We start from the raw sequence: 12,308 nt of genomic DNA on the forward strand, positions 1-12,308 counted from the left end.
ACTATCCTGCCTCTCAAAAACATTGGAAATGTATCCATAAGCAGCTTCTTCAATACTTCCTTCAACAACAGCTCCTGAGAACCTGCACAACATGACTTCCACCACATTCATAGTGCTCCCACTACCCTTATATCCTTCTTAGACCATCAACAAAGCTAAGGGCAATGGTAAGTTTGTATCCTCTTTATTCCTTGACCAATCTATGGCCTTGAACACTGTATCACACGGCAAACTCCTACACAAAATGTCTTTCCTTGGCCTCTCACTCTTTCTTCTCACCTAATTACAGAGGCTACTGGTGTGATATACAAAACTCTGCTAAATGGTTCGGAATCCTAAGGCTGTATTCTTGATCCCCTGTTGTTTAATGTGTATGGCTTTGTTTATGGGTACTGTGCATGTTGTAGTTATTGTTTTTTTGTTGTTGTAGCTAGGTTTCATGTTGACTTTCAGTACCATATGGCACCTCATAATGGAAAGTCACCCTTTTCCAGCTGGGATTTGGCTTGTCACCTTTAAAGATGATACGCGCGTGTGTGTGTGTGTGTGTGTGTGTGTGTGTGTGTGTGTGTGTGTGTGTGTGTGTGTGTGTGTGTGCGTGCGTGTGTGTGTGTGTGTGTGTGCACGCATGAGTATGTATCATGGAAAGGCTGGGTAATTTCTTTTACTTACGTATGGATTAAATCCCGTTGATGGTAATGTCTGTTTAAGGGGGTGCTGAAGAAGGTGAATGTAACTTGACAGTGTTGGATGGATGTTGTTTTTTAGCTCTTTTTCTTCTAAGGGGTGCTAAGTTATTTAGAATATTTAGTGATATTTATTAGTAACAGCTTGACAAATGAATAATTACATTTATATTATAGTCCATGAAAACAGCAACACAAATAATCCAGGTATGGTGATAAATAACAGAATCCAAAAAAAAGATCTCGGACCATGTGAAGGTAAATCTTTATTCTGAATAAAGATTTAGCTTCACATGGTTCCAGATACATTTTTTATTTTGGATTGCAGTTATACTATACCCTTAGATTCACATTTTTGCCAGTTGTAATTCCTAAGATTTATAAGATCTAGGATTTACCTCTTGCTCAGAACTTAATAATCCTTTATTTATTTGTTATCCAAATTTTCTAAAGTGATTATTTAGAACTTCCATTGCATTTTTCTACTGCAGTTACATGGCTGTCATGAGAAGGAATTTTATTTATCTTCTAGGTCACTAATAGTGACAAGATTTAGATAACAATTTAGCGAGACAGATATTTACTAATGAATTGTACCGACTAGTGGAAATGTGATTATTGCATGTGACTCTGGATGCAGATGAAGAGAACTTGATTAATAATACGGATTTCAGTTTCATTATTATGTATTCAGTGTCTGTTTCATATCCTCATTATTTCAACACCAATAGAGAATATGAAGGAATACTAATGATATATCTCTACAGAGGTTTCTGTTAAACTTCGCTTTAATGGGTAAAATCTATTGCTCAAGAATAAACTAAATGTAAAATACTCTCCCTCTGTCTCTTAATAATACAACCATTGAAGTCCCTTCTTATTATAAGGGATGATCATTTTAAATCCCACCTGCATATGCAAAATTGCATAAAAACTCACCAAAAACTATGGCTGCTTTATAGAGCAAAAAAAAATCTCAACTAAAACTGCTGTGGCCACAGCTTACCTCCTTCCCTCACTAGTTTATGGTGTTCCCATCCTTACTAACCTCCAGGAATCACAACATGCAAAACCTGAACAATGCTATAATGAAGTTTCTAAATTTGCAGCAAGTACCCCTTTCAGAACCCACCACTGTACAGCACTAAAAGCCTAAACTGGTTAGAAATACCCCAGTAACTAACACCCACACAGCTTCTTACAACCTATATAATTCTCCAGTATCCATCTGCTTGTCTAACACTAAATACCATACTATACATCTATGTTTCCAAGTCATTACAATCCAATGACTAAAACCTTCTCTCTCTTCATAAGCCTATTAAATCTACTGGGTATAGCCTTTACTCATACCATGTTGTTAAGACCAGGAACTCCTAACCTGTATCCATCAGGTCAGTACCCTCTCTTTAGTCCTTTAAAACCATTCTAAAAGACTTCCTAGACAAAATCTGTCTCTGTTCTAGACTTACCCCAGTTAAAACTATATTCCTAAATATGAACACATACCTGTTTATACCTTACCTGTCATTACTCCTCCTTCGTTATTAACTTCCTAACTTCAATCAGTTTCTCTCTCTTCACATTGCGTTTCCTGTTTGTATTATACTAAGTTACTGTTAATTTCTCTAAATTGGCTAAAATTTCTGTAACTATGAAATTATTGTCATACAAGTTGTATCTATTTTAACCATTGATTTCATATTCCTGGTAACCAAATGTCAATAAATAAATAATGAATAAGGTTATTCTGGGAAGGCTGATTTTTGTTTTTCATTTTTCAAGGTCAGACATCCGACTAAAATCTGGAAACCTATAGTGTTTATACATTTGAGCACATATTTAATATTAATTCATAACTCACTTCCCTGGATTTTTGTTCATCAAAGTCTACATGACTTCATGCTGTCAGTGATGGCACATGATAGACCCTAAATCACTTATATTATATTAGGCTGCTATTTTATAGACTCTGTTGCAAGTGGGTACCATAGCTTATTGCTTGAAATTGCTGGAATTAAATATTTGCTGGTTTACACAATGTGATTGGGATAAAATGGGTATCTTGAAAACTTTTATTTTGCTTCTATTTGCTTTTAACATTTTACACTACATGCAATTATTGTAAGCAGACAATATTGGATATATCAGGAATGTATGATATTTCATTTTTTTAAAGTAAAACAATAAGTAAGTAAGTATACTTTTAACATGTTTTATGGCAAACTGTAAGCTAATAAATGTGGATATTGTTTTAGTCATGTTTTAGTCTCAGCATGAATGTGATCTGATGAGACTGACTTTTGTTTTTGCATTAACATTCTGTAATTATATGAGTACATTAATAAAAACAGCCTGTTTTTCAGGTATAATATGGCAGAATGTAAATTAAATAGACAGCTATTCAAATGGAGTAAAAATAGTCCTAGTATAACAATAAACAGTGAAAAAAGAAATGCACCAATACCTCCCAGAAGAATGGAAAAAAACAGATGACATGAAGCACATTACATGCACGAGTGAGTAACCATAGACAGCAATGATAGGAAAAGAGGGGACATTGAGAAATATGTACAAACTCAGTAATAAGAACATTAGGTAACCATCTGTTTACTGGAACAATTAGAATAGAGAAAGAGCTAACTTTCTTTCTGCAGAAAAGATCTTAGTGTTCAGCCTGCATGAAAATAAAACACTAACGGGATAGTTACTAAATTCAAAAATTAATTATGCAAACATTAAAAAAAATAACAGAAGATGCAATGGGACAGCTGGGAAAGTAAATTTGTCAGGTATATCACTATGTCTTGTGAGCAAGGACAGTGACATTAATTTAAAGGTGTGCTCTTGAATTCCTGAAATATGCATTGAATTGGTTCTAATGATGTAGGTGTGTCTGAATAAATGTGTATTGGGGGTGGTAACAAACTAGGTTAAAATGACCTTCACTATCCTGCACATACAAAGGGTAATAATGAATTGGGTGTAACTATCTGTCATCTGCTAACATACGCACTAGATATACTGACATTTGCCTAACAGTGAGATTTGAAGGCTTTTTTATGTGGACTAGGGTTGCCACCTTTTCAAATGGCCAAAGTGGGACATTTTTGGTACAAACATCAGATTTTACAGGCCAACACATACCCATGGTCAGTACAAAGGATAGAACTTAACTTTTTTGCCTAAATAAAAGCTTATTCTTGTAGCATTTTAGTTGTTTATTCTGTTTCTTATAACATTTAGTATTTTAGATACAGAATAACTGTTTTATGCAACTATTACATAAAATATAGGAAATAATTTTGTCCTAAGATCTCAGGACATTTGCCATTTTTACAATTTTTTGTCAGGACACAACTGCCCAAAGAGGGACTGTCCCTCGCAAAGTGGGACAGGTGGTAAACCTAATGTGGACATCAATATGCAATATTTAAAGATTGGTGGTAAAATAAGGGCACTGTCAGTGTTCTTACCTTTAAAATCTGTGGAGAGGCTGGCTGGGGGATTACAAATATGACCTGGGACCTTTTTCAAGTTAAGAACCATGATAAGAGCCAAGATGAGATAGTGTGTATTGAACACTGATTGGGGGCATGAATCTGGTGGCTTCTGCAAACAGAATGACAATATGAAATTTCAGTACATCAGCAAAGAATAAAGTGGGACAACTGGGAGTGATGAAATAGTCTGGTCAGTGACAACCAGAATTGCTGATGGCCAGTGACAGAGTAATGCTATCTCTGCAGGTCATAGTACACAGAGAAGGGCATGCTAGGGAAAAAAAGCACCTGGGGATCAATGACCAAAGCACATGGATTCTACAGGTAGAGCATGTATATGAAACAATCAAATAAGACCCAGTTCTAAGGATAACAATAAAGCCACTAGAATGTGGCAACAGGTAAGTCTTATACCCCTATTATATACTTCACTGAAGCCAAAGCCTTTTTTCTGTCACTGCATTGGTTCATGCTGCCCCTCAGAGGCTAGCATTAGTTAAGAATGCTTCCGCAGGGGAAGACATATTTCAGATTATATGTCAGTGTACTTCAGATACAGCACACAGTCACTTTTCCTTATTAAAATTTCGTCACTGAGATGCATTTTGACTTTACATTTTTCAAGAGAGAGCAGTAGATCTTTTGTGTACTATCAATCTAGCCTATCAGTTAAGTATGCCATTTTCTAGATATACCACAGGGAAGGCTGTTATTATTGCAGTAGAAAACCAGATAGAATAGGGCATCTTGAGACCCAAGGGTCTTTGTATGAGTAAACCAAGACAAAAATAACCAAAATTTCATACAGAATGTCATCAGTTTGCAGATGTGATGACTGGAACAGAAGTTTAATTCTTCAATGTTTATAACACCTCGCCTCAGCTGTGACATTCTGATGCCTCCTTAAGGCTTATTAGATTCACCTGTAATCCATCTGTCATACAAGGCAGGATACTTAATGCAATCACCAAAGTGGAGAATTCCATAAGCAGGGGTGAATAAATGACTTAGGTGGCAAAGGAATGCTTGGATTTTGTGGCAGTGTATGTCCATGTTTTTTTTTTCTGTAAACTATAGTAATCTGCAATTTACTGAACTAAACTCACTTAATGGCAGCTTGGCAAATGTAACAATTTTTACCTTCTGAATTCTAACCCCACTGAGTTATTGCAAACTTAATAATTATTAAGAGGGACATAACTCTTATAATGTCTATTTAAATTATTATCAAGATTGATGAGTGATAAGATAGAAGAATTTATAATCTATAGGAGATCTGATAAGTCCTCCCTGTGGTCGCATGGGTTTCTTCCGGGTGCTCCAGTTTCCTTCCACATCCCAAAGACATGCTGTAGGTGGATTGGACATGCTAAATTGGCCCTAGGTGTGAGTGTGTGTGTGTGTGTGTGTGTGTGTGTGTGTGTGTGTGTGTGTGTGTGTGTGTGTGTGTGTGTGTGTGTGCCTTCTGTGGAAGGTTGGGCGCAGGGCTGGCAACTCGATACTGTAAAACTCCACTGCCAGTCATGCGCGGACAGGTGATCCTCTGTGGCGACCTCTAACCATGAAAAAGCCGAAAGAAGAAGAAGGAGATCTGATAAGTAGTTTAAATATATTTCGACTGGACATTAGGCAAATAGTATCTTTTCAGTTACAACCATGATGAATGTAGTATTTTTTGGTACTTATAAAACTATGGCAAACAAATAACTATGAATGGAATATAAACACCAGATAATTAAATTTTCAAACAGATGATGAAACGAGAAAGAAACGAGAGGATTAGCAATTTATTCACAGCTGGCAGTCAAAGCAGTAGGACATATCGTAAGGAAGGATAAGTATAGGACATTTAATCAAAATCCATGGATCAGATTCATAAAACTTTGTCAAATCACACTAAATGAACTTATGCAGCGAGTAGGGACAAGTAAAGTGTGTGTAGTTTAGCAAACATGTGAACATGACCCAGCTGGTTGGAAAACAAGGCACTTTTGAGATATATGCTAATGACCATATAAGGAGACTAATGAAGTAAAAAAATGGTGGAGTGATTCAGAAACATATAAATGATGCAGAGCCATACCTCCCACATTAGAACTGAAAAAAACAATATGCTAGCATTCAAGCAGAGGATAAATCAAAATTATATTAGAGGTTGTCACAGCAATTGTAAATTTGTATTTACAAGAGGCTGCACAGCATTGCCCCTGGAGGTGCCGGGTATTACAATTGATCTTAACATTTCATAGTCTCCATGATACTGATATATTGGACCATTACTATGTTCACAGGGATACCATACAACAAATAGTAGATGTTTGCTGGGCTCATCTGCAGCCCTGTTTGAGTCATGGAGCAACCAGTCTAGTAGATACTAGGGTATGTGTGGCTTTACATATATTAACTACAGGGACCTTTCAAAACCAAATGGGAACACAGTGGGAGCATATAGGGCATCTATCTTGAGAATAATCAACCAGCTCCTTAATGCCATGCTTTAGCATGTGGGTGATCATATGTGGTTCCCACATACCCAGAGGAGAGACGCAAAAATGATGTGGGACTTCTATGTGAAATTCCATTTCCCCGAAGTGCTTACCCACATTGAAATAAAGGCCCAACCTGGTAAACTGGGAAGGCGGTATGCAAACTGCAAAGGCCATCAGTACATTAACCGCCAGGTGGTCTGCATTACATAGGATATCAACTACAATGTGTGTGCATGCCGCACAGGCAGTTTCCACGACTCACACATATGGCACACATGTAACCTTTTGTGACCACAACCCTGGCTAGATTTTGCTGTGCTACCTGAATGAGTATGATGTCTTCTAAAAGAGGTGCCAGCAGGGACAAGACCATGGAGATGGTCTCTCCTAGGTGTAGGCACATCCATCTTTGAGTGGAAGTGCTAGCACTATGGAATTGGGACCTTGGCCATCCATTGCCAGGTCTGCTAACATCTGATGATGCACCAGATGACTGGCCTTGAAGACAGCCTCTCACTCCTGACAGATGACCCAGAGCAGACACTGCACATTCCAATGTGTCATTCATCCTGTCCAATGAATCACACATACATGGTTCATGCAGTCCTGTAATTCAGCAAGCACTGCTTGGATGATCCTCACAAACTCTGCTGAGGCTCTTGTGTAACTCACCTGTGCCTCCACAATGGTGCTGACACACCAGCCTTGGGGGGAGGATGATAACCATACCTCCTGCGAGCACTGGCACTGACTTCCTGTATGAGGACTCTCCTACCCATGATGGCTGGAGACATATTCTGACATATCTGTACTTTCGACTATCATGCTACCCAGATTTATAATGTTCCAATTAACCTGTCTACTCTCATTGGTAGTTTGCCTTGGGTATGCGCAGGCAAAGAGACTGTGTCCTTACACTGTGATAGAGATGTGTGGGTCACGCTCTTTGTGTCTGACACATGCTTTACAGTCCCAGACTGTGCCTGTTCATCCCTGCCATCATCATCATCACATGCTAAGGATCCTCCAACATCAGGAAGGGTAGTTTACAGTGCTGGTACCAGACAAATGATTCACCTGTGACTACACTAAAATAAAACAAAACATATCAAGTGTAAGTATGCCCAAGCACCACAACTGCACATGCAAGTGATATAATTAAAAGTCTTAATAATGATAATGACACAGTTACGATAATAGTTAAGATCTTTGACTCCCATGCACAAGGTACAAGGTTCAATCCTGACTTCTGACCAGTGCCTGTGTAGAGTTTTCACATTCTTTCTGTGTCTCTGTGGGGTTTCTCCAACCTTGTCAAAACATACTGGGTGTTTCCACCTCAATCTTCCTCAAGAATGGAGTTGTGGCTAGTAGCACAGACTCTAGATGGTGCCAGCTGGGGGCAAGAGATGTATAGATCAACCACTTTGGGCATCGGCTGTGGTGTGAAGTATCCTCTATATAGGAGAACATGGATCATGGACTGTGCATTCCATTTAAGGGCTAACCACTCAATGGTTTAAAAAACTTGATTTGCTCATGTTGACTAATGTCAACAAAAATGGGCATGGGTATTTGCTGGCAATAAGTGGGGACCTGGCCTACTCTGACCTCTGCCCCATGCTAACAGTTGAAGAAATCTATGTGCCCCTATTGAGCAGAGTGTACCCACCATACCTCTCAGCAGCCATTGGTCAATAAACTACTGGACAGCAGGTGTTCAGTTGCTCTGCTTGGTTTATTTGAGATCGCTCTGTTGGGCGAAAACTGGACATAAAACCAGTCAACCTGCAAAACATGAACTAAGGATTTCTACACTTACTATAGGTTCACTGACAGGATGTAGCTTGAAAGTAGATGGCAGAATGATAAGAAGGAGGCTGGACATCTTCTGTATCCAGGAGGCAAGATGGAAGGGCAGTGCATCAATGCCATTGGGCTGCTATGTTTCTATGAAAAAGGCATTATCAAGATGTAAACTTCTATATTTAGTTTCTCAAACATATTAAGCTGCTCTGCCAAAGTTTCATTCTTAACAGGTAGTTCAGCATCATTGTTTTAACACTTTTATTGAATTATCATTTAAAATATAGGCAAACATACATTTATATAAAATAATACAAACCATTTCAACATGTTCACAGTTGCAAGTGTTATACATCAAATATATTCTTTTATACAATTATCATTAATGCAGCATTAGGGTAGCACAGCAGTGCAGTGGTTAGAGTTGTTACCTCACAGCAAGAGGTTCTCCAGTTTGATTCTTGACTGGGGTGCCTTCTGTGTGGAGTCTGCATGTTCTTCCTGTGTTCATGTGAGTTTCCTCCAGGTGCTTCAGTTTCCTCCCACAACATGCTGCAGGTGGATTGGGCATTCTAAATTGGCCTTAGGTGTGAGTGCATGCATGTGTGTGCCTTCTGAGGAAGGTTGGGCACCGGGCTGGCAACCTGATACCATAAAACTCTACTGCTACTAGTTCTGCGGACCGATGATCCATTGTGATGGCCCCTACTGGGAGCAGCTGAAAGGAGAAGAAGAGGAAGAAACATCAGTGCAACACTACATAAACTGATCAATTCCTACTTTCCATTAAAACTTACTCCTCCTCCAAAACAATATTCTGCATGTATTATTCCCACAATTTCCATTTTTTTCTGTGTAATTTGCTCCTACCCTTTTCTGAAGATCACACTTCCTTTTCTTTTATCTCTCATACAAAATTCACTACTTCAAATACAGCTGGTTTAGATTTTGATTTCCATTTTCTAGTAATTGTTTTTTTGTGCAACCAGAATTAAACTTAACAAGGCCTTACTATGTCTAGGTAATTCAGATTATGGTAGTTCACTATTATTGAAAAGGACTAGCTTTTTGTCTGGGCCGTCGTTTAGAGTTGCTTTACTGTTAACATTACTATTGCTGTGGCTGTACTGGTTGGTGGTTAAGAAACAAACTGGACAGCAGTATTTGAACCTACTGAGCTCACTAAGAAACTACAGCAAGGCCCCTTCTTTGGCTTTAAAAGGAACCAAAATGTAAAGGGATTGTTTGAGGGGGGGGGTCAGGAGAACCTGGTATTATTCACACACCAGAGGGATATCTAAGTGTGGGTCATGTTCAAATTTTTCTAGATTTAAGTGTTTTTATACTGTGACAGCATTAGTGGTTACACTTCTTACATTTCCCAGAAATATTTCAGAACTTTAGCACCTTGGCTGCTGCAGTGATCTCCTTACTGTTGTGGTGCTATAAAACGTTCAAGGGTGGCAGTTCCATTAAGGACTATTGTTTTGGCAATCCATCTGCATATGCACTACATTTCTCGGGTATGTATTCTATGACTCCTTGCACTCTGATTTCTGCAGTGGCCCACCTTGCCAGTAAACTGTGGATATGCTCATGTGGACTGAATTGCTGTACTGACTATTTATTTTTTTTCATGACATTCACATTCCAGTACAGCTCCACAACTGACACTCCGATGTTGCCACATGTGATGCAGGTTATTGCATCATGTAACTTCATTACATCCCACCTCATACTTCACATTCTTTAAACAAGTTGTATTGTTATAGCACTTTTTTTCACTCTGCTTTTCCATAAATTGTTTTGTTCTATAACTCAGTAAGCACTTTTATGTTGACCATCTCTGTAGATTCTCTTATTATAATGTAACCTCTACTCCATCCTAAAAGTGGTACTTTACTTTCCATTGCATATTTCTCGGTGTATGCATTTGTTGTTGTTGATTGCATCAACATTATATAACTGTGCACATGCAGTCAGACCCACTACTAGGGATTCTCATGCTCAGCCACTGTTTACCTCAGGTGCTTGTATTTCAATGTGGCTGTGAGGTGACTTACCATGATCTAGCCACAGGTCTGTGCTGTGGCCTTGATGAGGGGCTCCTTGCTCCTCATCATGCACATTGGCCTGGCAACATACATATCTGATTAGCATTGCCACTTGTTGTGCAGGAAATGTAAATAGTTTTGGGCATGATACAGCCACAGTGTTAATAAATCCCCCAGCATGACCTTAAAATCAAACTTGATGCAACTTCAAAGAATATTCAAGTATCTATAAAGCATCCCAGAATCTTACTGTCATTGACACATAACATGGCCATCCAAAGATGCACTTGTAACAGCTGAATTCCACACCAATCATAGCTGTGCAAACAGTAATTTGAGGAAGAGGTAAAACTTCACAAATGCAAACATAGCACAGGCAGTTTCCTATGTACCACCAGAATATTTATAATCCACTCTGAGGTTGCTGTATATTGGGGGAAAAGGACATTTTACAATTGCAATTACTGTTTCCACTTGAACATCCCATCATGGGGTTCCTAACCAAGATCTCCCCCTAACAGCACTGGTTTACAGAAGACTTCTGTCAGGATTTTGGAATGTAAAAAAAAAAAAAAAAAGAAGACATAAGTGAGTTTCCTTGCCAGAATCAAAGTACAGATAAGCTCAAGTACTGTTTTTGACAGTGTTAAAAATGTCCTTGTTTTGTCTTCTTCCATAAGATAATAAATAGGTGCAGTGGTGCAATGGTAGCATTGCACCTCACATTAAGAGGTTCTCCAGTTTGATTCTTAGCTGGAGTGCTTTCTGTGTGGAGTCTGCATGTCCTCCCTGCGTTCGTGTGGGTTTCCACCAGATGCTCTGGTTTCCTCCCACATTTCAAAGACACACATCTGGAGCATTTCTCTCTGGGCTTCTGATGAAAATTGACGTCTTTCCAAGTCAGACTTTCCCAGTAAATAAATGTTAAATAAATAGTGGTGAAAAAATAATGGAGTAAGCAGCTTCTTCTTCAAAAAGATCATCAACTTCATTAACCAGGATACTTGTCAGTGACAGTAAGATGGCAAAAAATGTAACTTTAGGCTAAAGTATTGTATCATTCCTACTTACTCATGGATTGTCTCACAAGCATTTCTAATATGCTTTTGAGGGTATGAATTGATTTAGGCTACTCATTATATTATCATCTAATTCATCTCTAATGTACCAACTGCTGGACTACAGCTCTGGCACAATATTTAAGGCCTCTAAAGGTATTTTTCTGGTTTGTTGTCCTTAGAGATATTATATTTTAATAAGTAGACTAGTCATGGCTAGACACACTACCTTGATCTTATCTCATATGGCTTTCTCTGTAATTAGTTGTATTATTTACCAAAAAGAAATGGTTTATTTGCAATACTTTATGTTCCTTATTTTGATTATAATCCTTTCCAGCTATATTCTAATCACAAATTGTATGGGATGGATTGTGTGGATATTGCACTTACTTCTACAAAACAAAGGGTTGTTCTAGTGTGACCATAAACAGAAAGTTGTTAGTGTCACAAATATATCAACCCTGTGGGAAACACCCACATTTAACCATCCTGCCATTCTGAAATTAGTACCAGAAACATTATTTTCAAGAAAATTCTTAATATTCCTACCTCTCCTAAAAACAACACTGGGTTGACATCCCAGTTTGTTCAGGAGATCTTCAGAAAAGCCCTCTTCACAAGTTTTTATCAAACAGGTAAAAGTGATAAATATCAACTCTGTCTAACAATAATATGATACTAGTGAATGAATGTCTTTAACAGTAAATTT

This window comes from Protopterus annectens, chromosome 8.part0 (genome assembly GCF_019279795.1).
Source record: "Protopterus annectens isolate FY-2018-M chromosome 8.part0, PAN1.0, whole genome shotgun sequence".
Lineage (NCBI taxonomy): Eukaryota > Metazoa > Chordata > Ceratodontiformes > Protopteridae > Protopterus > Protopterus annectens.